Below are 26,838 nucleotides of genomic sequence, written 5' to 3'. Positions count from 1 at the left end.
CAGGCAGAAGAGAGCAGAGGCATGATCTTTCCGCCGCTGCAGTGTAAAAGATTCAGCTCAGACTCCAGGAACAATTTTCCAACTTTATTAAGCGTTTGTCAGACTATCTAAGGAAATGGAGAGCAGTCTATCTGCCAGAATACCTTAGGACCCTTCCAGCCTCCTGCAGGATTCTCTGTCCTGGCTCCTGTCACACTATTCCCCTGTACCTGAATTCAACCCTTGTTTTATTCCTGCTTTTGCAGTTTTAAAGGCTCTTCCTCAGCTGCTTTTTCTTCTGTAGATCCATATGCGTAATGATTTTTTTTTTTTCATCACGGAAAAATACTTCTTATACTTCTAGCCTCATTTAATAAGAAGTCTGCAATCACTGATTAATATTCTTCAGAAATTATTTTTTCTGTTTTTCTTCGAAGTAATTTTGCTTTGTGTGCTGTACCAAGTTCCCATTCACAGCAAAGAAATACAAACAAATCCCTCTTGGCAAACCAACAGGTTCTTTATTCCACCTTTACCCTTCTACAGCATTTATAAAACCAACTAGTGTTTTCTTTATACTACCCTAGTTCTTGGGTTCTCATTTAATTTCTTTTTTCTGTGTCTCATTTATTTCTATTCCTCCAATGCGTGGAATTTTTCTGCTTCATCCTAGACATGTTTTTCATGTGATGTTATCTGTAGCTTTTATACTGACAGTCAGCGCACATGCATCTCTGTATGGATCTCTACGAAGTCAGAATCTCTGTGGGTCTTTCTAGTAATACCTGATGCATAAAATGGACAAAAATAAGCTTAAACTTCATTGTAGTGATGTTAGAAATGTCAAGTAACTTTTTTTTTCAAGCGTTTTATTTTGTGTTCCTCCCAAACATTTCTAAGGCACAGAAGAGCACTGCAATGGCAAAGGCTGAAATCCTCCATTGGAAGATGTATTAGTGTACATCCTGCAGAATATTTATAAAGTTAGCATTTTTCTCAGTCTGCTTAATCACCACATGACTTCATGGTTCTAGTTTTAAGGTCACAACCAGGTGCTGCAGAAATGTCTATCACAACCAGATGGAGAGTTAGTGGCCAAACTTCTTTCTCTGCCCTCGGCATAACTAGTTAATTGATAAACTCTCCCAAGGCGAGAGAAATCCACTTATGAAATAACTTGTTCCAACAATTTTATGGGATAATTCAAATATGGGATAGTGTGTGCACCTAATGTCTGATGTAGGAAAGCTATGAGTACCTAAAGCAAAAGTTGTAGAAGCTGGATTTTCATGTGTTCTGTATGTATAGTTGGTTGGCATGTCTCTATTTAACTTGAAGGTCTGCCAGCATGGACACTTGTGCTTGTACCCGTACCTGGACCGCTGTAATATGAGGGATGTCACACCTGGCTCCTGCTTAAGCCTGATCTCCTGACAGCAATGACTAGAAGTCATGCTGTGAAAGTGCCTGTGCCACATCAGTGTGGTCAGGCCTATCAGGAAATGCAGTGGCTTCCACAATTTCTTCCAAGATGTGACAAGAGGAGGAGATTGGGCCAAGAAAGTGAAGTAAGAATGCCTTCTTGCATGGCTTGTGATGGCCTTTTGCCGTGAGGTGCAAGTAGTGTGCCCTTCCTTGGTGTAGATGTGGTCTTGTGGTTACAGTGATATTCTGGAAGGTGGAAAAGGAAGATGTAAACTCTTGGAATTAAAGAGGGGCATACATCTGGAAATCCTGTCTGCTAGGCTTTTACACAGAGGATAGACATAATCTTGAGAGAAAGGCAGAGTTTCATACCAGCTTTCCTGCTTGCCATTTCCCTCTGGCTACAGACAGTTACACGAAAGCTCTGAGGTGTCCGACTCTTCTCATGTGCTGCCTGTTGAAAGCCAAAGGCGCATACGTGTTCTGCTCCATATACCTGCACAACAGGATTAGGAATTGCTAGTTGGATGGCATCCGTGTCTGTTATTCCTGGATCTCCGAACTCATGGTAACACTTCTGAGCATACTGCAAAGGAGGAGAAGTGGTGAATGGTTCCTGACTGGGGTCTTCCACTTCCACTTTGCTGTGATTTCCAGCTACCCTGAGAAAAGTCTTGAGGATTGTTAGAGTTACTTTAAAACAACACTAATTTGTAGTTGCATTTGAAAGAGCCACTGATGGATGCAGGATCTGGGGGAGGTGTGAAGAAAGCAGACTCTTTCATCTGCCAGCCCTGCAGAACTCAACCTGCTGGTTTGGTGAGATCACAAATAGGATCCATGCAGGGATATTCTTTTAATTTAATTAAGACACCGCTCTGAAATCTACATAAGTGTTTTAGGAAGATAAGGATTTACTTGCAATGGAATTTCGTTACTTAGCCAAAGGGGGGTGGGGGGTGGGTGGGAAGCATGCTTTTTGGAAGATAGTATTTTTATTCGAACATAGGCATTAGGTTTGTAATTTGGTGACTGCTGGAAAGCCATAAATCCACATTCACACTAACTTGTTAATTAGGGCCTTATTCTTAGTAAGCAGTTAGCAAACTTAGTTGAGTCATCACCCACAAGCTAGTCAGTGGATACATGTCATCAGATCCTCACTTGTATACAAACTCCCTCATTTTCAGCCCAAGCTTGTCAGCTGCCACTGGCCTTGAAGGCATGGACTGAACAGAGCTGTCAGCCCCCAGGATTCAGTTGCAGCACTTGTGATATTTGGTGTTTTACTTAACGCCTCGGTTCCTGCGTTGTTGTTATGCAAGTATCTCTATCCTCCCTGCAAAAATAAATTCTTGTTCCCCCCACCACCACCACAAGTGAGTAGATCAATGTGGAACTATAAACCTTATAGAACAGAGGAGAAAAAAGAGAATGCCACTGTGATTTCTTTTTAATCTTTTTTTAATTGAGGAAAGGAACAAGTGGGTTTTTTTTGATGCTTGATGTTGGTATCGCTGTAAAGATTACTGAGGGTTTTTTCTTGATCTGTTTATCTCTATCAACAGTGGTAGATAAATTAATAGGTTAACTGCTAAAATGATTTCTTTTAGATAATACTTCTGTTAATGATAAATACCTGGGGTTTTTTTTTTTGGTTTTTTTTCGATGCCAGTTAAGATTCATCCCAGCTAAACCATTCGGAAGAAGCATTTTGCTATAGCCATGGGGAGATTGAAGTCTATCTTTAGCAGACAGTTTCTCTTTGTTTAAAAGCCCTTCTGAATTGGAGTTGAAAATGCTTTAGTGGCATCAGTGCCATGCCCTGTCTGTCCATTCAGGGGGTGTGTGGGGAATTAGCTTTGTGATCGTGTTCATCAGTCACTTCTGTCATCATAGCTTGCTGTTTCAGCACTACCCATAGGCAAGTGGTTTGCCAGATCCTGGTGTACCTTACAGCAATTTTTCTCCTGTTGTAAGTAATGAAAAAGGATATATTTTCTTTTCTGAGGCTACCTGGCACTGAAGGAGTACTTTTGTAAAATTTCTGTCACTCTAATAAGACATAAAATAAGTCACAATGCACACTTCTTGTTTAGAAGGGCCGCTGCCAGTATGGTCATTTGTTCCTCTGATTAATGGGACCTCAAGAAAGTATTGACAGCTTTTAAGTTATGTGAACTCACAGGACAGCGGCCCTCTGGTTCTTAAACTGTGATCTAACATAAAATTCTCAAAAATATATTTTAGACAGGAAATATTATCTGTGGGATGCTTCTACTTATCTTTAAACCTTGTAATCTATTCAGCCATTAGGTTTTTATAATATGTAGGTCTAGGGTGGTTGTCATTACCCTGAAATGTAACACAAGCCAGTTCTTTCACTGTACTATTCATATTTCCATTCTGGTGTGTCTGAATGTCTGCACCATTGTACTACACGAGTGCTTTTTTCAAACTTAAAAATAGACTCAATAACCATCTTCCTTTTCTGCCTTTCATTTTACAACTGCAGTAGCAGCTACATTTCCTGTCTCAATAGCACTTACGAAGCAATTAGGCAAATTTGGGACAGATCTTGCCACTGAATGCTAGACAGATTTCTCTTTATCCTCGCTACAACTTATGCGTGTGAAAGCTAACAGATTATACCCTAATGGCCTGGTTCTTTTTCTGCCTTGCAAGAAGCACTCTTCTCATTTTACACGTGGGCCATTTGATTTGGTGCCACAAAATGAAATTAATGGATCCTCTAATTGGTCATTTGTAATTAATTAGTATCAAAAATTATGCATCTTTTTCTCGGTTGTACCTTCTGTTGCCTTCAATGGCTACTGCTCATGATTATACTGCTGAAGGAAATTATTAGCATTCAAATTAAAAAGACTTATAAAAAGTATCATTAAATGATATTTTTTTAAAAAACTGAATACCTCCAACAGTAAAAATGTGCAGTATTTCTATAAAATCCGTTTCAACTAAATTGAGGGATAAAAAAACCATTTTTTTTAATCAGGTAAAATCAATGACTCTTACCTAGCAACATGATTAAATGCATATTAACAAAGTTAAATATTCTGTAAACTTCTTTATAGAAGATAAATATAAGATAAAAGGGCACATCAATCACACCAAACCATTGCTGTATTTATGCCCTGTAGTAAATACAAAGAAGTATAAATCAGAATATCCCCCAAACCGGAATATTGCTCGGAACATCCCAATAAATTACACTTCCTCCACAATAACAATGAATATCAATAAGTTTGTCCAACATACTTCATTTCTGGTTGGTCCTTCTTCCCTCTGCTCACGCACAGACACACATCTCCTTTAAAACTGTTGGGACTCACAAGCATGTTATATGCAGGTTTACTGCTCTCCTTCTGAAGAATTTCAAACTATATCTATCACTGTCTCACAAAGACCCCCTAACCCATCGGTGTGTTGGCTGTTCAACAATTTAGGGGAAGTTGCATACCCTCTTGTCAAAGCTCTCACATTTTGTATTGCTGAAGAGAACATTCTTGCTGAATTCCAGAGGAAAGACATGCACTTTTGAAAGAAGCAATAGAAATTATAAGGAAGGATTCATTGTGCAAAATCATGCATTTCAAAACTAATAACAAAAATTTTCTACTACAAACATGAGGCTTGAGCCACCTATGGGTGTAGACCACCAGTGTGATGTGTATGCAAAAGATAATTCAGTTTTGTCATGGCAAGGGGTTCTTAATAGGAACAGGAAACAATTAGCACCATAATACAAAACATTGGTAATACCTCAATCATTAGAATATTCTGCAAAAATCTGGCCAAAATGTTCACAGTCCATGTTGTTGTGTGTGTGTGTGTATGTATACATATATATGTGTGTGTGTATATATATATTTTCCACTAAAGCACTTTTAACCTGACGAGCCAGAAAGGGAAACAGGATGAGGCCGTTGGTGCTGTCCGTGTTTTTGAGTGCTTGGGTTTTGTCTGTGTTCATCTCTGTGGCTGGCCATGTGTATATGTGCATGTGTGCATACGTATACATGTATGTGCGTATTCTCTGTATACCTGCTCAGCCTCGCTACTAGCTAGACCTGGGAGACAGAGCTATGGCAGCCTCATCTCTGTTGGGCCACCAGATTCAGCAACTCTAGAAAAGGTCATTAAGAGTTTCACAGAATAAATTTCCTGTTTCTATGTAGATCAAGAGCATTGGCAGTGTTTCTGATGTTTCTATGCTCTTGGTTTGTGGCACATCATTGCTGTCTCAATGGGGGTATTATGGTAAATTTTCAGTTTAATAGAGTGTGTAAGGAATATTCTGTGGGTTTGGGTTATTGGAGCACATGTTCTCTAGATTCTTCTTACTACGTGGTATCCTGCAGCTGCTGAAATGGGATTTAATGATCAAGGTCTGATTTTATATTGCAGTAGGCAGATTATATAGACTGTATGCCACCAGCTGAAATGGTTGCTTTTTGAAGTAGTTGTATCACCTGGATACAAGATTTTGGTTGATTTTGTGTATAACCTCTGGAAAGAAATACAAAAGAAATGGTTGACCTCTCCTTTTGGTACTCGGAACAGCAATATATTCTTAGGCTTAGCTACTGCATTGACATATATCATCAGTAGATGACAAACTCCACTCCCACTGGAGTACAAATAACACTCCTGTTCATACACAACAGCATGCCCTTTTCCCTGCAGAATGCCATTGTCCATTCACATTCAACCTTGTAAACTCTTATGTGCTCAGATCTTTTCTTCCCCTGTGCAAGACTAACAAGTTGTGGTTTAGCGTTTTTTTTTTTAACTTGAATAATTTGGAGGGTTTCATTGTTTTTACATGTGTAAAGGTTTTTAATTTCTTCTTATTGCATTTCATCCTATTTTTTCCAGAGTGTTTCTCTCATTTACCATTGTTTTCAATTCTACAACTGCATTTCTATATCTTGGATCTCCTCTTAGCTGTCATTTGCAAGTGTAATAGCTTATATGTTATTTCACCATTTGGTCCCATAAGATAGCAGAACTGGAATAGACTGTGTGAAACTGGAGTAAACCATATGACATTCTATGAAATTTTTGTAGCTAATTTTCTTTTGTAGTTTTCTGTCTAGTTGTATACCAATTGAATAGTAGTTCAGTCTGCTTATGATAGCTGTTAGCCACCTTAGAAAATATCATATGGTAGTGTCAAAAGCCTTGTTAAAAACAAGATGTGTGGCTTCCCTCATTTCTCCTTCAGGTACAAAGTCTGTTCTCTACCAAAAAAGATGATCTGACTGCTTTAGCATGATTTGCCCGTTATGCTTATGAAGAAGTCAGCTGTGAAAAAGAAAGAAACTTGAAAACAGTCAGTTATGCAGTAGAATTGTGTACTTTGTCATCTGTCCAAAATTTAAAAAAATCAAAATTATCTATAGACATATTTTATAAGATACCTTAACGCATCTCAAAGCATTTGTGTTAGTATTGCATATTTAAATGTATAGTGTATAAAATGCAAACCAAGTAGAGTATACATTTTCAAAATGAAAGGAAGGGAAATTAAATATAATACACTTTTAATAAGAGTTCAAGTGAAGAATTTCACAGATATTCTATAACTTTGAGACAAGTTTGTCTTCTGCCAATAATAAAATTAAAAATTTCAAGAACTGTCCTATGGAATTTGCAGATATGGTGAAACTTGTAGTTACGGAAAGATTTGGCAGGTTTTTTCCCTGCTCTGTAGTAGAATAATGTTAAAATGCCCTTCTGTATTACAGGATTCCGGGGTTGAATTGCAATAAGGCTTTCATAGTATGTTGATTTTGAGAATTATTTCACCCTAATATTTTCTTTGCACCTCTCTTTATTAAGACATGATGGAGCAAACCCACAAAGGGGTATCAAGCATTTTCCTTTTTATTTTTAATTTAGATTAAAAAAAAAAAATCTATTTACATCTTCATGAGTAATGGCAGTGATGTCTGAATTAAAATTTTCTACTCAGACTCTTGGCTGTGTTAAACACCTATTGAAATATTCAGAAGCAGAGCCTCTTTCTGTGTTCTCAGCATCCTGCGTGCTCGGCGGTGTAGCTTTCAATATTTTCACATTGCTCAAAATCTGTGTGACTTTATTCACACAGTGCTGAGCCTGAGCTAATATACCCTGCTGGGGGACTTCTCTGCGACACAGAGCTCTGGCAGAATGTCTCCTGACGTTGTAAGAACTGCTTGTTAAACTCTATACATGTTGTTGACATAGCACCAGCGATTTGAAGCACTGACTAATGCTTCCACAGCTGTAGGTAGTATCAGGCACTTGGTTATTATTAGGAAAGTTGCCAACATATTACCAATGTTTGTATGCACAGTTACTATAGCCAAAGGTACTCTTTGTTGTTAGGCACCGCTGTTAGAAATGTTCTCAAAATGTCTTAAATCTCCCATTACCATAGCCCCAGCTGACTGTGGAAGCTAATAGCTTTGGCAAAAAGCTCCTTAGAAATTATAAGCAACACCCATATGCCAGCATTTGTTGCTAAGTGAAATTAATTGTTGCTAGCACCGCCAAGTTGCTGGAACTGCTTGTGGTAGCTGTGAACCCCAAAGTAGGTGATTAATGTCAGCTCGAAGCATCACAGGCTGCCTGATGGAGCTTGTAACACCCAGGAACGCTCAACTGCAGGACTCCTGATGGCTGCAAGCATTGCTGCCTTCCCAGCAATGTATGTAACAGCTGCAAACCCTGAAATGCAGGATTCATGTTGTCATCTCTTTTGTCTGTGTTTGCTTGGCTCTGGTGAAATCCAATTACTAAGATAAAACCTGAGGAATTTTAGAATGCTCATGTAGTAATTTTTGCTGGTAAATCAGCTGATAAGTTTTGTTACATGAAAATAAAAGTTTTTGGTTTTGGTTGTTTGGTTGGTTTTTGGGGTTTTTTTTGGGGTTTCTTTCTGTTTTTTGTTTGTGGGGTTTTTTGTTGTTGTTGTTTTTCTATGTGGGTTTTTTTTTTTTCTTTTTGGTGTTTTGTTTTTTTTTTTTTTTTTAATTTGCATCTGTCCTTGCATTTCCAAGAAAGAATGGGGCTGGATTGTCAGTGTGGCCATACTCTCTATTTATTGTTGGGGGGATGGGGATGGGCTTTTAGGGAACCACTTATACAATTCTTATCCTGGGAGGAGTTCCGTGCTGTTTCCTATCTTGGTATAGTTGAAAGCAGCCTGAGGATTAGAGGTTTAGCTTCCAACTAAGAATTGACAGAGTTGCAGCACTGTGCCAGCAGCTTCCACCCTCTGCTTGTTTTCTGTGTGGGAAGCCTCAGTGAGTATAGAAGACTTACTAATAAAACATAAACCTTTAAAGATAGCAGTTTGTATGCATACAAAAGGTCAGTGTATAGGCCAGTTGTCCTACAGTATTTAATATGTCGTGTTGGTATATAGGAGTCTAAGGCATGTAAATAATGATAACATCTCTAAACATTACCAATGGGATACACAAAATTACTGATTAATCTAGGATTGTAACAGGCCAAAACATCTACTTTTTTGTTAGTAGAAGGAAGATTTTCGCTGTCTCTGCCAAAATTGTATTTACTGATCCTTGGACTGCTAAGCAACTGTACTCAGATCTTGAAATCCCAACTTTCTTATTAAATACAAATATTGTTTATTATGATAATGAGCAGACTGTATTGCTCATGTAGTTGAAATGGTGTTGGTCGTGAGATCTGACAAACTTTTACCAAGCCAGTATTTTATTCACCCTCTTTTCTAAGCGAGAACTATGCAGTATAAAATGAAACATGAAAGAAACAGGTTAAAAACAAGTAGAAAAGATGGTTCCTCAAGTAAAATATGGTTAAGCTGTGCAACTCTTTGCTGTGGAATATTATGCAGGCCAAAGTTGCAATAAAAAGTAGATGAACTAGAGAAATTATGGAAGGAAAAAATAAATAAACCCATGAGGCATATTAAACAAAGATATCAGGAAGATCCAAAGAAATCTGTGAGCCACAAATTTCTGGAGGTTGGGAGTTTCCTTTGGGAACATCTCTAACAGTTGGCTAAGAGCAGATAGCTAGAAAGAGCAGGTGCAGAGGTGAAGGTAATAGCAGTGTATATCTTTGTTCTGATTTTGTGTGGCCATTGCCCTGATCTGTTCTTAAGCTTTTTTGAAACAAAGTGTGTAGTTTGGGCACAGTGGACCCCAGCATAGGTGTTTGCCTTCCTTTGTGGACAGCCTGATCTAATAAATCTGAATGAATAAATTTGAACGTTGTGTGGATTTTTCCCATTCATTTCCGTAGACTGTCAGCTCTCAAGCTTCATGAAGAGGAGTGAAATGATAACAAATTTATGGCTGATTATCTTAGGTGAAATCTAAAGCTACTCTCTTATCTGCAGTTCTTGGATGGCAATTTCTGAGTGCAGAAGCAATGAGTAACTACATTTGCGGGATTTGTGAATTTGCATTTGTGAAATCATGGATCGGAATTAAGTGTGACTCAAATAACACTGATTTTTAAATCTAAATAATGAGACAGTAAGCTGGCTACCTGAGCCTGAAATACTGCACAGTAACTGCATATACAGAAGCAATACAAAGGATTGAGGTTGAACATTGTTAGTTTAGATTTAGTGAAGGTATTATCTGTATAACTGTGTATGAATAATAGGGCTAAGGGGCATCATCCATACAGAATTTTTGCTCTATTAAATTGTTGGCAAAGAGGAAAATAGAGGCATATACCATACATATTATTCTGCTTTAGAGCTTTAACTTGCAACTGCAGCTTAGTGGGTTTTAGAAGTCATCTTTATGGCTGTTTATTTTCACTGGTTTTATTTTTCTGTTTTAATTTATTTTTATCAAGAATATTTTGAGAAGATGACAAGATTAGAATTCAAGTATGCATGTAGGAATTTCAAAATATATTATTTAGTATTTAGACTGCAAGGGTTGATGCTGGGGCCAATAGTGCTTAACATCTTCAGTAATGGCTTGGATGATGGGGCAGGGCACACCCTCAGCAGATTTGCAGGTATAACATAAACAGGAGGATTGGTTGGTACATCAATTGGTTGTGCTGCCTGTGGCATGCCGAGAGGCTGGAGATCTTTGCCAGCAAGTATTTTCTGAAGCAGAACAAAGGGAAATGCCGAGTCCTGCCCTCGGGAAGGAAGAAACCCCAGGTAATCACCTGTACAGGCTGGGGGGTGTTTGGCTGGAAAGCAGCTTTGCAGAAAAGGCCCCAGGGCACCTGATGGACATCAACATGATCCAGCAAAGTGTCGTTGTGGCGGAGGTGGCCAGCAGCACCTGGGTGGCCTGAGGGAGAGCATTACCACTAGGTCACGGTAGAAGTGTGTGAGTCTTCTCCTCTGCTCAGCCCTGACTAGAGCACATCTGGAGTAGTGGTGTGTCTAGGTCTAGGCTTTCCATAACAAGAGAGACATGGGCATACTGGAGCAAGTCTGCCAAAGGGCCACTGAAAGGATGGAGGCATTTGGGCATCTGTCATATAAGGAGAGCCTGAGAGAGTTGGGATTGTTTAGCATGGAGAAGAGAAAGCTCAGGGGAGACCTTACAAGATATATATATATATCTATCTTAAACTGCATAAAATCCTTAGGAATTTTTTTTATAGTTCAATTTTATAAGAATGAAGGCAGCGTTTGACACTATGAACAACTACTTTGTTTCCAGGTATCAACAACAGGCATAGCTCACATCTCACAACAGGCTGCAGTTATGAATCCCAGTGGTGCTCAACAGCAGCAGCTTGCACATGCCGCTAGCACTAGGTTTGAATGGAAGCTGCAAGGAGCAGAGGTGCCATGGGGGGCTGCCTGTCTTGCGTCTGTGCTGGGACATGGGGGCAGGCTGCCCTCTGGTATCTGTTCCTTCACTGACCAGTGTTTGTTGGCAGCTGTGGGGCAGGAGCTGGGGAGAAGTATCACTGTGGAGGGAAGTGAGGGTCAGGTCAGCCAAGGCAGGCACCATTTTCTCCAGCCCTTTGAGTTGCTGGGCTGCTTGATCTACCCTCGCTTTTCTACTGCACCTTCTCCATGAACAGCTTCTGATTCTTTCCTCTTCAGAGCAGCTCAAGAGGAGGCAAGTTGAGGTTTTGCCATGGATAAAAGGACGGCTGTTTTGTGCCTTTGTATTGCGGGTCTCAAGAAGAAGGCAAATGTGTATTGCAGGAGAGAGGGGAGAGGTAGGAAGACATATGATGGAGGGGGGACACATGTCTGCTCCCAAACTCACCCCCTCAAAATTGGAGTGGTGTCTCACTCTTCAAAAGCTGTTGTGAAAGAGTGCTGTACCTTCCCAAAGCAAGCACCAAGAAATACCCGGAAGCTATAGTATTTTTTCTGGAGTCATTCCCCTCCGCTGTCACCTCCCAACCAGCTCCCTTCCAGCCACCAGACTGAATTGAGTCCTGCAGGCTCAGAACTTGAATAAATACGTGGTTTTACTGGCAGTGAGTAGTAGAGGCTGTCAACATAGGAAAATTATGTGCATTGATCTTTCTGTAGCTTATGAGTTTTCAATAACATCAATAAGTAATAGTGTCAAAATTTCTGAATTATTATGTACTCTATCTGAATACAGAAAAAATACTTTCCATCAGCAGTGGGGCCATTCCATTTTCATTTGATTAATAACTTGAAAGTAGTCATCACTTTAACACAAAAGGACTTGAAACAACTACAATTTGAATGACATCCTGAAACCATCAACGAATTTTATGACCCACATAGAGGAGAGTATAATACTTACATATACTTTTCTTTTTCTCTGGATCCACTAATTCAAAACACTTCCACACCATATGTTTTTGAGGCTTTACTCTGTTTTGTTTTTTGGTTGTGGCTCCTACTGTCTCCAGGGAAACTTCATCTCTATGGTGCACAATTTTGTGCAAAGAACAGTGAGAAAGCCTTCGATCCATCTGCTTCTCTTCCATATTTAGCTGGTTGTCGTAGGGGGTAATTGTGCCTGACTCCCCAAGCTGAAAATGGATTCAGTTGCAGTATCTATCTACACTGCTCTGGTGAGACCTCACCTGGAGTACTGTGTCCAGCTCTTGAGTGCTCAGTACAGGAAAGATATGGACCTGTTGGAGAGGGTCCAGAGGAGGGCCACAAAAATGGTCAGAGGGATGGAGCACCTCTCCTGTGAGGAAAGGCTGAGGGAGTTGGGGCTGTTCAGCCTGGAGAAGAGAAGGCTTCAGGGAGACCTTATTGTGGCCCTTCAGTTCTTAAAAGGGGCCAATAAGAAAGATGGGGAGAGACTTTTTAGCAGGGCTTGTTGTGATAGGATGAGGGGTAATGGTTTTAAACTAAAAGAGGGGAGATTCAGGCTGGACGTGAAGAAAAAAATATTTACAATAAGCGTGGTAAAACACTGGCACAGGTTGCCCAGAGAGGTGGTGGATGCACCATCCCTGGAGACATTCAAGGCCAGGCTGGATGTGGTTCTGGGCAATCTGATCTAGTTGAAGATGTTCCTGCTCATTGCAGGGGGGGTTGGACTAGATGGGCTTTGAAGGTTCCTTCCAACCCAAACTATTCTATTCTAATATCTGTCCAGTAATCTGTCCTTTTAATATGATTTTTGAAGAATTAAGGTACCATCAGTTTTATTAACCGTTTAGTTTAAACTTTTAAAGAGGTCAAATACCTAAAAATCCACAGGGGTTAAGAGGCGGAAGTGTCAAAGAATCATAGAATAGATAGGGTTGGATAGGGCCTTAAGATCGTCGAAGTTCCATCCCCCTGCAGGGACACCTCCCATAGACCAGGTTGTTCGAGGCCCTGTCCAACATGACCTTGAACATTGCCAGGAATGGAGCATTTACCACGTCTTTGGGCAACCTGTTCCAGTGCCTCACCACCCTCACAGTAAAGAATTTCTTCCTTATATCTAACCTGAACTTCACCTGTTTAAGTTTGAAGCCATTAACCCTTGTCCTATCGCTACAGTCCCTGATGAAGAGTCCCTCTCCAGCATCCTTATAGGCCCCCTTCAGATACTGGAAGGTTGCTATGAGGTCTCCACGCAGCCTTCTCTTCTCCAGGCTGAACAGCCCCATCTTTCTCAGCCTGTCTTCATACGGGAGGTGCTCCAGCCCCCATATCATCCTCATGGCCCTCTTCTGGACTTGCTCCAACAGCTTCATGTCCTTTTTACGTTGAGGACACCAGAACTGTAGACAATTCTCCAAATGGGGTCTCACAAGAGCAGAGTAGAGGGGCAGGATCACCTCCTTTGACCTGCTGGTCACGCTTCTTCTGATGCAGCCCAGGATACGGTTGGCTTTCTGGGCTGCAAGTGCACACTGTCAGCTCATGTTAAGCTTCTCATCAGCCAACACCCCCAAGTCCTTCCCTGCAGGGCTGCTCTGAATCTCCTTCCCCAACCTGTAACTGTGCCTGGGATTGCCTGACCCAGGTGTAGGTGTTTTCTAGGTGCCTCACTATTTCACATACTTTAATATCTATATAGGTCTGATATTTTTTATGGTGTTTGTTCAACCAAGTGTGGTGTAGGTGGCTGCATCTGATACTCTCACTATAGTCTTCCATTAGTGCCTACAATAGTGAGAAGCAGATGCTTCTAGGGAGTGATTCATCTCACCTTAAGGTTTATTCCAGGCAAGTCAATACAAGTTATGATGTACCAATATAAATCACATCAAACTTGAATCTTTACACTGCTGTAAATATACTGGCAGGTAAAATTTCTTGTGTAGACTTAAGAAAATCTTGTCTTAGAAAGCATATGCTATCCTTTGCTTACTGTTCTCTGAGGTGCAAGTGACCAAGGCTTTTCAGCGGCTGTAGACCTCTGAAATTCCTTCATTGAACATGTGGACATGTAATCATGCAGCTAGTTAGATACCTGTGTTTGCATATATCAGCCCAAGTACTCACAAAGCCAGGCTTTCGGCAGATTATAAATAAGGCCAAGATTCCTCCTGTTCACTGCATCTGTACATGGTGTCAGTCCATGTTTCTTTTTGGTCTATTCATCTGTTTTTTCCTACAGTGTGTCTTCCTTTTTCAGTGCTCTGAACAGCACCTCTTTTGTTCTCTCTTGCTATTTTTCCATCTATCTCACGGTCTCTTATCCAGTTCTTGCGGTGTTGCTTATTTCCTGTCAGGATTTCCTCCCTGATTTTTATCTTCAGAGCCCTGTTTTAGAATGGGTCAAGAGGTTGAATTCAAGCTGGCCGCGTTCTGATCACTCCTTATCTGTACTCTGGGAGGTGCTTTTCTGCTCAGAGTAATCTGAATCTCTGTACAAGTTGAAAATCAGGAGTCCAGGTAGTTGAGGTATAAATAAACTATTGCTATGGCAGAAACAAAAGCTGGAAATTCCAGTAACTTATGGATAGTAAACTGGATGAGTCTGATGATAACCAAATTAAGAAAAGAAAAGAATGCCCTATCAATTTCTAGGACTTTGTGAACTTGCTGCAAAGATACCATACACACATTAGGAAAAGTACCTTTTTTTTCTACTGCTCAGTCAGAAAGGTGGTCTCTTACTTGTGGTTTACATTATTTTTTCTTACTGTATAAATAATCAAATACACCAGGCATCTCAATTCTCAAAGGCATAGTTCTTTTCAGTAGGTAAGTTTAAAGGAGGGGAGGGGGGAGAACTTAAAAAATTTGCTGTTCATTAACAAACTTAACTGTTCTACTTCAGAGAATTTCTGAATAACCTGCTTGTAAAAAAGGCAATGAATATAATTAATCTTACTTTATCACTCAGATGCACAGTACATTAATATAGGTTGCTAGTACATGTCTTGATATGTATTCTTCTGAAAGCTGACATTATTTTAACTGTGGGAGGTACTTCAGAATTCATAGTGAAAGTTTGTTAGCATGGAGTAGAGTATAGTCAGGAAAAGTCATCTAGATCACCAATGTAATTTCTGAAATCTTTAGCTGAATACTAACAGTTTATATTTTCCAATCTGGAATCACACTGGTCACCTTTGTCAAAGATGCTTTCCATTCGCCCTGCTGTTTGTCCCATTATGAGTTGGTCCCACATAGAGGCAGTAAAAATAGGAGACTTGTTCACATTTGTCAGGAATATGTCCAGGAGTATCTGAAAAAGACCAGGACTCCTCAGCAGTACCCAAAATAACAGAAGCCAATGTCAGTAAACTGTTAAAGCCAAGTAGACAAAGCCAGAAGATATATGGTTAAAAAACAACAAAAGAAAAAAAAAAAAAGAGGCCAAAAGGAAAAAAAAAAAAAAAAAACACCAATGTGATGACAGTTTGGTCCAAAATATTGTATAAAAATAAATGGCAATTCAGAAACCACTGGATTGCATATGAGAGCGTTGAGAAGAGGCAAGTGACTTTAAAAATTATAGCTTAATCACTGCACATGAGAAGTGAGTAGTAAATAATGAATTACATGAGATTGAATTAGGAAAGATGATATTTAAACTAGCCTTCCAAAACTAATAAGCACTACCAAACTCTAATGCATGTGCGGCATTTTCATATATGAGTTCCTTCTCTCAAATCAATATAACTCTTGAAATATTTAATATGGAAGTATATTCTTAAGCACTTTCCTGGCTCCATTACAAAGATCAAGCACAAAGATATTCTTTGTATGTGAAAAATTAAGACTACGTTGGCTTTATTACTATATATGCATGTGGAGTGATTTAGTTCAGTTTTTCTCTCACCTGGATTGGTGTAAGTTATGGAAAATATTGTAAGAAAAGCAGATTGATAAGGACTGTTTTCAGGAATAGGTGGAATTATGGTGAACAGTTTTATGGAGTAAGTGACAAAAAGGATAACAAGGTCTAGAGAAAACATTCAGCTTTTAGCCTGCAGGAACTAGGATGATGGCAGCAACTAAGGAGAAATGGTTGAGAGATCTAATTGAAGTGTGTGTAATCTTAAATGGTGTAGATAATGCTATCTACTGAGCATGCATTCTAAGACCAGGGGCAAGTACTGTACTTAAAATCAAATGCAGACATAAAGAAACACTTATTAAATTAATACTAACTGCTGAAGTGACCTGCAAGGCATAGGTATTGACAAAAACACATTGAAGGTTACTCAGGCAACAATTAGCTGATGTCCTGGAGGCTATCGGCACTGGGAGGAAACACTCAAACTTTCTTCCACTTCCTCAGTGACATTCAGGAGGGGATTTTTGCTTTGTAACTGTACTCAGACCAAGACTGTGAGCCATTTTTTATTTTATAAAAATAGATTAAAACACCTCATAAGACATTTTTACAACCACTTATAGTTTGGAAACCACAGAATACAGCTCTAAGTTGACAAATAGTTTTGTGACTTAGGTTGTCTGAATATACCTGCATGAACATTTCTAATTGCATACATTACTGAAAGATTTTGTACACATAGTTTTCTGTCTAAAGCATCTTGTTAAAATCTGTATTGACTGCAGATTAAGACAACCATAAACTATGTGTGATCTTGGTTATTTCTTAGAGGAGGATCAACAACACATTTGACATTTTAATGTCAAATATATTGTAATCATAATTATGATTGGCATTTTTGCTGAAGGTTGTAAAGTGGCAATGTAACTCAAGTTGTCCTTGCTGCTGGGCAAGCAGTACTTGTTTTGCTGTCAACGACTGTCGGCAAAGAAAGTTCCATGATTTTTTTATTTCATTCTCAGCCCTTCAGCAAGCTGTTGATTTCGGTAGCATAACCCCTCTTTATCCATTATTAGAGAAGGTACAGTTCCAGGTGGCTGATGTTGGACTACTCTAAACACTTCTGGTGGGGTGTGACTGCGGCATGCAGTGCTGAGGTATCAGAAAAGTTACAGAGCTGAAAGAAAAACCAAATTAGGCCAGGCAGAGTGCAGAATTAGTGCTGGCATATTGCTTTCAGGGCCTGATAAGGCATCTCTCTGCTGTGCTACTTCGTGTAGAGTAAACAGCTTCTTTATGTATCACTACATTGAATAGTGATGATGCCACCTGTTTTGGCTTGAAAAATCCAGGATTTCTTGCTTAGGTTTGAAGGCAGAGGATGAAGAAATAAACCAACCACTAATTCATGACTTGGGGCTGTGCAAAAAGTTTTTCTCGAAGGATTTCATTAAACCGTGAGTGAACATGGTGTGCTTTATTTCTTTAGATGCCATATTTCCAATAAAAGAAATGAAAAATGGGACAGAATTGTGACTATTGGGAATGTATGCTATTAGGGTCTACACTCCACAGAAGATCTGTGGAATTCTAGTCTTAAATCTCACCAATGGTCGCTCTTCCCATTTCCAGTAGAGTGTAGGGTTCATTTGCTCACAAGAACAAGACACCCCCATATTGCACAATTAAGGTATCTTTGTATTGGGGAAGTTTTTCACTCCTTTTCATCATTTAAAGGGGAGGAAAATAATAAAATAGATATTTGAAATCCAAATGTAGACAGAACAGCTGTAGTTTTAACATGTGTTAGCTGGATGAAGTCTGACAAACAAACAATACTTATAGAATGATAATAGTTTTGGGCAGCCAGCCAGGAACACACTGTTGTGAATAGGTCTGGAAAGAATTTTTTTTTTATGTATATTTTTTTTTTAATGGGTAATGGCAATATAGCCATCAAAGGTTAAATGTTTTACAAAGTTGGTGGTTTTCACTAAATTTTGAGGATGATCTGTTATAGGCAAGAGACAAGGAGGCTAGGTAGGAAGAGTATAGGAGTGTAGGAGACTTGATTTGGGATGTAGGAGACTTGATTTGGGATGTAGGAGAGTGATTTGGGATGAACAACAATGCTGCGACTGAAGCAGAGCTGGGATTTGAAGCTGAATTCTGGTATAATCCAGGCCAGTAGCCAAATGCTAAGCAACTGAGTGTGACAGACAATGATATACATCCCTCTTTTGCAATGCAGTTCTATTTATGAAAATGCTCAAAAGATTTTGTCTTTTATTCTGTTTGGAAATGAAAACAAATTTTGCAGCAACTTCTGTAGATCTGCTTGTTTAATTTCAATGCTCTGGTCAACCTCTAGCAGTAAGCAGAACACCTGTGTTAGGTGTAAATGATTTGTGCCCAACATGGATCTGAAAATATTTTCTGAGAGTGGAAAAAGCAATTAATGATTGCCAGAGTTATTCCTGAAGTACCTTTTTTTTTTTTTTTTTGAGGTCTGATTCAAACTGTGATATACCTTTTCTAAATGAGTGGTCAGAAGAAATATGCAATGAAAAGGGGATAGCAGTTGTTTATTTTCCATTAATACTGAAAGAATCAAGTTGAGCTCAATGCTGAACTTTTACTTTTGGATGGGGTAACGTGTGTGAGATGATTCTACCTCTTGTTCAGCTGGCTACCTACAGAAACAATAAATTGTAGTCTCTTATCAACTACTGATTGCACTGTTAGCGATTGAATTGAAGGACACTCTCCATAACTTCATGATATACTTCCTTGGCACATCTCAGGAGTAAGGTGAATGCGTTAGGTTTGTTAGGCAGTATGTATTAGAACTTACAGTGGATTCCATTACTTGGACTTAGATTTGGTACGTAACTTTATTCTGCTCTGAATACTAATAACTGTTCTATTTTCTGTTCACCTGAAAATGGTGTTCTAGGAATTCATTCAACTTATTTTTTTCCTAAAAAGTTCTTAAATGTAGGCTCTGGCTGGTATGAACAGATGGGTGGATGTTTCAATCTTTCAGCCCAAGGGGCAGGTGAAGCAGTAATACTAATGTCTAGATAATTTTCTTCATTTTTTTCCAGCGCATCTGCTACAATTTTCAGCTAGTGTTTATCCTCTCCGTTGCTTGAAGACAATAAAAGACCCTCATCTGAGGATCAATTCAATCACTACTCTTCAACATAACTCACAGACTTTATGGGAGTAGAGCATTTTAACACCAAAAGACTGAACTGTTACCTGGTTTTTACTTCTTGCATTCAGACATCTGTGGTTCCTACTGACTCGTGTTGGGAGTTGGTCAGGCTACCCAAGCAGGAAGCAAACAGGGCTGGATGCTCCGTTCCTATAGGCACACATTTTTTAGCTGAAGTACTTCTCATACGGATTTTATTTTATCTAAACCAGTTTCTATTCTCAAAAATATTGATTCATTCAGTAGCCAGAATTGCTTCCTGAAATGTCTCCAGAGCAGCATGCAGCTGAGTATCAGTCTTATTGTGATTGGATTAATTCACTGGAATGCCATCAGTATGGAGGCGGGTGCCTTCCAACCTTGAGACCAGCTGGAAGTGCTTTTTCTGGAAACTCCCAGGTGCCAAAAGGCAGTCAGTGGAAGCAATTTCAGACACAGAATTAATGAAGGTAACAGCAGATGATATTGGGCAGGAGTATTTGGCAAAACATCTGATTTTTAAAAGGAACAGTAGCTCTAATCAGATGGGTAATGTGTTATGGATGATGAAAGGGATGTTCATCCACGAGATCCATTCTTGTCCAGTGTGCTTAACACAATGTGTATTTTTATGTTCCCATTTGGTTAAGGCATACTGCCCATGCACCAGCTAGTGAGCCATCACAGACATTCTCCCAGACTTCCATTTTGCTCTTGCAAGTGTCATAACGAAAGCCCATGCAGAGTTAACAGAACATTTTTTAATGATCATTAGTTGTATTTGTTATAGCACTGAAGTTTGTCCAATCCCATAAAATCTTCTGAATGGTATGGTGGAGTCTCCAGAGCTTTCATTCAAGTAAATATTTAAGAGTGTTTATGACAGGTAAAAATGTACCTGATTTACCACTGCTAGAAAAGCATAATTTCTTGTTAATGTTTTCTTCTTTAGTCCCCCTTCTTTCTTTTGTTCAATTCATGTTAGTGTGTTACCTGTGCTATTTAGGAGTCGGGATTAGAGTACAGCTTGCCGCCTTGATTCATAGGTCTGGTTCAGAACCAGCTCATTTACTGTCTATATACAGACACTCTTATAACCAGGAGGTGTGCATGCAAATTCTCAAGAAACATATCTTTGTTTCTTGATCTTTATTACTGTGAGCTGCTTTCAACCTCTTTGAAGAACTGTGCAGTGCCTCTGTCAATGAAATTGCTGCATTTAGTTTCTTGTGTTGAAATATTTTCCAAATACATAGGTGTTTTCGACCATCTTTGCAATGTTATTTCCACATCCCTTTTATCTAAATCATCCATCAAATGATACATTTTGCACATTGGGATGGGAAGGAGCAGTCTAATATATGACTTCTACACTTGACATGCTATCATGTATTTCTTAAGGTTCTCTTTAATATTCTTCTGGATTATATATCATTATTTTCTTATTCCAAGTACTATTATTGTAATAAAATTTATTCATAACTTGACTAGTGGTAAGATCAAGTTCAGTGCTAGTTTGACTTCATATCTGGGCAAGTTGGCTTGTATAGTAAAGTTACTGTTAATCTTTAAATAGTGAATTAATGTTTAACTTGAATCTTTATATTTTGTGTCTTCTAATATTTATTACAAAACATCAATTACTATGCAGTTAAAAATGCAATTTAATTGTTACGCTACAGTCTTCTTTGTCTCTGCATTAAGAGTATATTGTTAAACTCATATGTGACATCATCTAATGCTGTCTCAAGAGTTGCAGCAGGCTGATCTTTTTAAGTCTTCATTATTCCTTAGTTTCCATTTTGGTCCTTGTAGCTCCTGGGACCATCAAGTCATCACATGCTCACTCTCGAGTATTGTTATTGTTGGCACAGGCTTGTCAAAGCACTAGAGCTCCTGGCAAGGCACACAAAGGAATGGTGTGTGGTGTCGCAAGTACATGTTGCTGCAAATTATCATCTTCCTGAGTTTTGTCCTTGTTATTTTTCTATGACAAGTTTCTATGGGTGCAATCCTGTGCTATTGTAAGAGTATTTTCTATGGAGCTTTATGACATTTGCCTTCATTTTGGAAATAATTATTTGCGTTTTCCTTTTTCACAGAAAATATTGCTTCATATCTAAGCATACGTGGCGTGAAATCTTTAGTTACAATGATAATAGATCATATCACTGATTGATTGAATCAGGAGTGTATATCCTGTTTAGCAATGCTGATTTATCAGAAAAATTTAGCTTTCTAGAAAAGGTACAGGAAATACAGGTGATACCTGCCCTATATAAAAAGTTCTCCATCAAGACTGGTTTTGCAGCAACTAGGGGCAGATTTAAATTTCTATGGATCATTAATAAAATACTTGTACAAGCCACAGTGCAAAAGCCTAGGAAAACTAATCTCTCTGGTGCTCAGTAACGTAATTTTCCCTACTTGCAAACATGAAACAGTTGTCTCAGCAGATGACTTTTTATTAAAGGGAGATTACCCTGTTACTCAAGGTGCTTCTCTCCACCCCCCCCACCCCAATGTATAATACTCCACAAGCAGCGTGTATCTTTTTTTCACAGTCTTCTCCTTTGGAGAGAGGCGAGTGGGGAGAGTGACACTTCATTCAAAGTTTGGGATTGACAAATCTAGTGCTCTGGCACCTTATGCCAGATGTCAGGGGCCTCCTTTGAGCTGCTGGGGAGTTTGGTGGGAGAGAGATGCTTCTAATCCTCTGGCCTGCTCCACGGGCCACTCTGCGTTATGAGGGGAATGCGGTTACCTGCCCTACTGGTTTTATGGACCTACAGGTTTGCTAAGGGTTTTTGCTAATACAGTCCTCTCAAATAAATGTGGCTCCTGAACAGACCTGTTGCGTTAGATGAGGATGACTGTTTACCTCAGAGACAGTCCTGTTTTCTTATTTTTCCCAGACTTCTGTACATCATTACAGTGTGAAAATTTAAATAGAAATGCTTCCTAGAGGTAATAAAACAACCAAACACCAGAAGACCGTTTGCCATTTCTGGTGGTTTCCCTTCCCTCCACAGTTCTTGAGACAGCAGAGTGCCTTCAGCCTTCCAGCTTCCAAATGCTTGGACTTCTATAGGGAATAGATACACTCTGTATATGGTGTTGCTTCCTTTTCTAATTTTGTTTCAGCTTTCTAAATACCCATCCTCTCTTCCAGAACTCCTTGTCTTTGTCGTTGATTTCATTAGCATTGCATCCCATTTTCTGATCACCTAACCCTTCCTGCTTCTGCACTGACTTTCTTTTACTGTTACTTCCTCAAACGGGAGCATGCTTGCTTTAACTTGAAAGCACTTTAAATCGATGTTCTTGGTTTAATCTACCTCACCTCATTTCAGCATAATACAGGGTTATAGAGCTAGCTTTTACTACCCCTTTGCAGAATTGTTCCTTTCTCTACTGTCCTTTCATGAAACTATGGATTTACAGCAAAATTAATGCTTTTCTGTTTCAAAAAGTATCATCTTTCTGGAGAAAATTTGATTTATGCAATCATGTACATGGCCCCAAAACCTCCTTAATAAAATTCTTCTGTATATTTTTGTTTTTCAGCAAAGTCCACCAGTTCAAATTTCTTAACCTGGCCATCTGTCATATTAGGCTGAAGCATTTCTTATAATAGTTTTATCACATTGTCTCCTCTCCTGTCTTCTCTATTATCAAATTCTACTTTCACTCTCAGCATGAAGCTAAAGAAATTTCCTTGGCTTCTGTGGAATATTGTTTGGTTTTTTGTGGTTTTTGGATTTTGGGGGTTTTTTGGTTGGGTTTTTTTTTTTTTTTTTTGGTGGGTTTTTTTCTTGGGTTTTTTTTTTTTTATTTATTTTTTTAGGTAAAATCTGCCTCACTGTCTTTTTCAATTTTGGATAATTTCCTTTTTTTAAGTACAAAAATATCCTACATTTTATGAATTCAGGATTCTTTACCATAAGGCACTCTTATACACACACAGTGCTATTGAGTCCTTTCCATGTCACCTTTAATCTTTTGTTGTTTTCTATTTCACACCATTTCCTGAATTATTTTGCTTTGGACCCATTCCAGAACTGTTACTCATTGCTTCCTTTCTATTCACAGGGTAGGATAAAGCCATTAGCTGTGTTTCTGCTCTGCTTCTTCATTTCTAGAAATGAAGCACAACTGCTCAGCTCACTCTTGAGCCAGCCCTCTATTTATCTTTCAAACAGAAGAATCTGCAAGACTACAGATCTGAGTCTAGGCATACTGCAAAATGTCACAATGATTTACAGAGTTAAAATTATACCAGTGTAGTTAAATCTCACTAACTAGATCTGATTTCCAGGTACTCAGATAACAGGCTTGAAATCTGGATTCTAAGTTAGTGGAAGTTCTGGCACTGACTTCAGTGGGGTTGGGATTTATGGACCTTTCTAGTTAGCTGTGATTTTGCTTCTGCGTGGTTTGTGTGGTATATTACAGGGAGAATGCCACAGTAAACTAAACATTGCATAAGTAAATGAACTTCAGGTGAAGTACTTGAAAGTCTTTTTGCACTGATTCTTTTCATACTGACTGTGTGTATTAACATTCTCGTTTTTCTTTAACATGTGCAGACAAAACACATTCTGATGAAAGTCTGCTATATAGTCATCACACAAGCAATAGGAATAATTTAAAAAGTCAGAAACAGTGCATTTTAGCTGTTAAAATATTTCATATTTCATTTCATAATTTGAGCAGACTTAATAGTGATGTTAAGGCAGCAGAACTACTAAATTATACCTTTTATGAAGAAATAAACATTTGTTTTTCAATACCTTGTCTGTTTGGTTCTTATTTTGTGCTATAGTTAATATTCTTACTTGAATGGTAAATCTTATTTTCCATTTAAGTTTTAAACTGTTTAATCTCCGAAATCTCTATGTGAGTCATAGCTTATACAAATTGTATCAAACTGTAAGCAGATGTTCTAAAGAAAGATTTCTCAGGGGTAACCCGAGAAAAAGCTTCAGTTTTTCTGACAGTATTCAAACTGATACATATCTATAATATGTATATTATAGACTGATTTTTTTTTTTTCTCTAGATCTGTGTACACACATGCACGGAGCCTGTTTGCATATACATGCACGCAAACAGCACACACACACAGTTATGAGATATTACCTGATATATGTCCACTGTGTCCTCCATTTTATATCAACTTGAAAAAAACTCACCTTTTTTTTGTCTTTCATTACCACTTTTAAAAATCTGAGCTCTTTCTTTTCCCTCTTTGTTGCTGTCAAAGCAGAATACTGAGTGCTGATGATTGTTTGGTTAAGTTCATTGCATGTCTCCAAACTTTCATAGGGACGATTTTGTGAAAAGTTAAATGTTTTCAATTACTTAACTTCTGTGAGAAAGAAGGAGAAAAACCAAACAAACAAAAAAAAAAAAAAACCCAAGGACTGACATAACATAAGGTTATCTGTCTGTCTCTCATGAGTTTCTTATTAAGATGGCAAAGTGATGCAGAACGAGATCAACCATGGTATATGTGATACTTGAAAGAAGGGCCTCTGAACGTATTCTACATTCCAAGAATTGCTTGAGCATGAAATTTTCCCATTTATATTTTAATAAAACCTTCCTTGAAAAAGAAAATAAGGAATGTTCTTTTGCAATTCAGGTGTCATTAGTATTACGCATAAATCTGTATTCATCTCATCTCACTTTACATGGCTCAGAAATCTAAGTTATGAGGCTTCTTCATCTTTCTTTAATCAATGAGAAGAGGTAAGGTTTTGCTTCACTGTTTCCCAAGGAATTTGGGCAATTAGAATACTAATTTAGGTACTTAAAGCTACTAAAATGTCAAAGGATGGATCTGAATTGTCTTGCTTATATCACAGATCTTCATCCTAAAGTCAGCTCACAGCTATAGAGATGCTCCTCATTAATAAGGCTTTTTGTACTTCTGATCAGAAAAATTTACTGTTCAATATGTAAACCTGAGTTAGGTGAACCTTGCTGATGTTGATTGTCACAACTGTTATTTCAGCATTGCTCCTTCCTTCTTTTTCTTAAGGATCAATCAAATTACATTCGATCCAACACCATAATAACTTGAAAAGCAAGTCCTTTGCAGTCACCAGGCTGCTGAGAGGCATTCTTCTTCATGCTGGGTTTCTAAAGTCAAATTTTCTTTCTTTTTCAGTCAGAGATAGAGGTCCATATGTCCACTTTCATTGTGCAGTAGGCACATGGCATTAAGCGTTACAAGGCTAGACAGAAAAGCTGGCTAGGCCTAGCTGGCAGACCTTCATTCTTTTTCTCTTGAAATTGGCTCTTTGCAAACTCATTGCTGAATACTAAATGTTATAAAGCTCTAAATGAGCCAGTCAGTATGGTTTTGGAAAATCAAGATGACAGTATCGCAGCAGCTCATATTGTACTTTTTTTAAAATTTATTTTCATAAAATCTAATAAAAGAGCAGTTGCTGTACTAAAAATGCTGTACCTTGGAATTACATGGCAGTAGATTGTCTTAAAAAAGTATTCTCTAGCTGCTGACTGGGGAAGAGAAAGAATCTCCTCTTTTTCAATTGTATAGTGTAAACTGTCCAGTTATGCACACTTTAAGTTGCTTGGATATCAGGGGTTTTAATTAGGAAAACAAACTATATTCAAGTGGTTATAACAATGCAATATGTTCTTCGTGAGTCTAAAATCACAGAATCACAGAATGGTTTGAGTTCGAAGAGACCTTAAAGATCATCTAGTTCCAACCCCTGCCATGGCAGAAACCAGGTTTCTCAAAATCCCATCCAACCTGGCCTTGAGCACTTCAGGGATGGGGCAGCCACAACTTCTCTGAGCAAACTGTCAGACCGTCCTGTCTCTGCCAGGCTATATCTAGGCTTTATAACATGAAGAAAGGTTTAGAACTGTTACTTCAGATTAAACTTGTCTATTTGGAATTTCAAAAAAGGGTATGTAGCCCAAATATACTCAATGCTTGATTGAAGAAAATGTATATAGTGTATATGTTAATACTGTGGTTGGATGTACTTATATAGTCTTGAATTTGACTGCATTTCTGACTCTCTATTGAGTTGGAAAGACTTAATATAACTGTATTAGGGATATTATTTGTTGACAGTCAAACCAATTTGCATTAAATCAGTACTTCAAAAATACCCCTCAACTGCCATCCATGGCTGAAAAAAAACCCACTTGAGAAACACGTTCCTAGCAACCTAAAAAATACTGGACGGAATGACCACAAAGTGTCTTTGGAACAGGAACATTTTCAAAAAGTGAATATGCAGGCATTCTCTTCCTAACACTGCCTGAAACACATTGACAAAGATATACTGCCTTTAACTTGGGTAGAAGAATTCAGTGAAGTTTTCTGTTTGGTTTTGTGTTTGTGTGTGTGTGTGTTGAAAGATGTATCTTTTCTTTCATTATAAGCATTCTCAAACCATGTGCAAATTCAGGTGTTTTCAGACATGTAGAATTAGCCACTGAGTCCCCTTTTATAACACAGATCGCTGGAGCCTCCTTCAGTGGAGGAAACCGGGTAAACTG

The 26,838-nt window shown here is 38.6% G+C and overlaps 1 protein-coding gene across 2 annotated transcripts in view; it reads left to right on the top strand.

The window, feature by feature from the left end:
- The window catches only part of GABBR2 (gamma-aminobutyric acid type B receptor subunit 2), a 455,930-nt gene that overhangs the window by 153,931 nt on the left and 275,161 nt on the right, over positions 1–26,838 (top strand). The gene's annotated exons all lie outside the window — the stretch shown is intronic.

This window comes from Strigops habroptila, chromosome 1, assembly GCF_004027225.2.
Source record: "Strigops habroptila isolate Jane chromosome 1, bStrHab1.2.pri, whole genome shotgun sequence".
NCBI lineage: Eukaryota > Metazoa > Chordata > Aves > Psittaciformes > Psittacidae > Strigops > Strigops habroptila.
This window is presented reverse-complemented; position numbering and strand designations above follow the sequence as displayed.